Here is a 2,174-nt window from a genome sequence, read left to right as displayed (position 1 = left end):
TTTATTTAGGACAAAGGACGAGGAAGAAGCAGCGACTCAGCTGTTAATGAAACAACAAAATGTGAACAGAAACACCTGGGATTTGAACCCTCCACTGTGGCTCCCAAACTGAGGGTGGATAGAATAGAATAGAATTTATAAAAATGTAATAATTCTTCTTCGTCGTCAGTGTTGAATTTTCATTATTAGTCATTTTAAACCCGTGGTCTGTGGGCCGATGTTTGACCTCCTGCCTGATGATACAATGGTCTGATTGGTAGATAAACAGTCAGGTGACCAGAGTCAGACAACAGCACACAGCTGTAGTCTGAGGCAAAACATGTGTGTGGGGAGGAGTGGGTGGGGGGGGAGGTGGGTGAGTGAGTGAGGTGGGTGAGTCAGCAAAGCAGTGAGAAGAGTTTTGACAGGTTGAACAAAAATAAAACTCTGAATTCTCACTTCTTCAGACGTTTACGATGGGTTCAGTTAAATCCACCGTCCTGCCACGATACAGTGCTAGTGATTTGTTTTCAAGTTCAACGACGGTCAGCTACATTATCAATATTTATATTTATATTTATATCAATAGGTTTGGTTTTGATTTTTAAATTCAAACGATTGACGACTTTTGGTCCCGTGTTCCTGTGACGTGAAGATTGAGTTTGTAATTTTTTTGTAGTTTTTGGATCAAACATTCATTATTTTTATTATTATTTTTTACTGTACTGTAGTGTACTTTCTTGCAGTTTTTGTGAAGCCTTGTGTGACATGTGTGTGTTTGTGTGTGTGTGTTTTGTATGATTGACACATGGCCTGATGGTATTTAAGTGAAAACTGACAATTTTTGTTGTTGTGAATCTCTGCTCTCCTCCTCCTCTTCCTCCTCCTCTTCTTCCTCACTTTCTGCCAACAAGGATGTGTTTACTTTGAGTGTAAAAAGAAAAGAAAAAAGAAAAGGCTGCAAAGAAGGACTGAAAAAGTACGAGAGAGAGTTTTTATTGGCTGATTGGCAGGAAATAACAACAAGGATATGAATGTGATAAAAAATGTTAAATTGAAAAAAGAAACCTTCAAATCAATCATTCAAATTACTCTCGGTGTTGCGTTCATGGTCTGTTCTAAAGTCCAAATTTTGGATTGTTTGTCTTTTCTCATTCTCTCTGTTTGTCTCAGAAACTTCAAATCAATCATTCAAATCACTCTTGGTGTTGCGTTCATGGTCTGTTATAAAGTCCAAATTTGGGATTATTTGCCTTTTCTCATTCTCTCTGTTTGTCTCAGACTGGACCGATGTGTGGACCTGTCTGGGCCACATGTGACCCACGGGCCACAGTTTGACTAGGCCGGGTCTCTGACGATGTTTCTGCGATGAATCATTAGCACGGCCGCTAACAAACGACAAATAAGACGTCGTCAGTGTTTCCTGCCAAACTCGGCGGACTGAATCACGACCGCACCGATTTATTGATCGATCGGTCCCCGTGGAGCCGTCGCAGTCGGAGCGGCCGACGGTGCTGTCTGTGTGATGTATTTCTACATTTTGATGGTCCGAGGCCGTGTCTGCTCACTGACGCAGCCCGGTGGTTAGCGCCGGTGTTTTCTGCTGCGTTATTGTTTACTGTAACATGATCATTTTTCTCACAGTGACAGAGAGAACCGTCGGTACCGTTGCATCATGGTGTCAACATCCTGTTCCAGAGGATAAAGTTCCACTGTGACAAAGATTGTTGACTCTGCGTTCTCTACCTCATCGTTTTATCGCAACTCCCTGAAATTTGACGTTAAATGAGAAAAATGAAAAATAATCATAATTTTACATTTATATTCCTGCTCTGTCTGCAAACCTTAACAATTTAAATATAAGATTAAATAAAACCTAAAGTCTGGGATTTAACACAAAACCTCATCTAAGGAACAGGAAAGATCTGATGGGCAGCGCGGTGGTAGAGTGGTTTGTTAGGTGTCAGTTTCTTTGGATTAGGGGATTATTTTGATCAGAGATTCTAATCTGACCACAGGTGTGAATGGAGTGTGAATGTGGTGTGAACGGCTGACTTCATTTCACTGCAGCTGTCACGTCTTCAGACGCCAGCGTCGCTCCAGGTTTTACCAGCTCAGCAGAGGGGTAATTAAGGGCTGCTCATTAGCATTTGCCCTTGAGTGTGAGTCTGTGTGAGAGGGGTGGGGGGGATGAT

This window comes from Cynoglossus semilaevis, chromosome 15, assembly GCF_000523025.1.
Source record: "Cynoglossus semilaevis isolate Cse_v1.0 chromosome 15, Cse_v1.0, whole genome shotgun sequence".
Taxonomy (NCBI): domain Eukaryota; kingdom Metazoa; phylum Chordata; class Actinopteri; order Pleuronectiformes; family Cynoglossidae; genus Cynoglossus; species Cynoglossus semilaevis.
The sequence above is the reverse complement of the archived record's forward strand: the minus strand, read 5'-3'. Positions refer to the sequence as shown.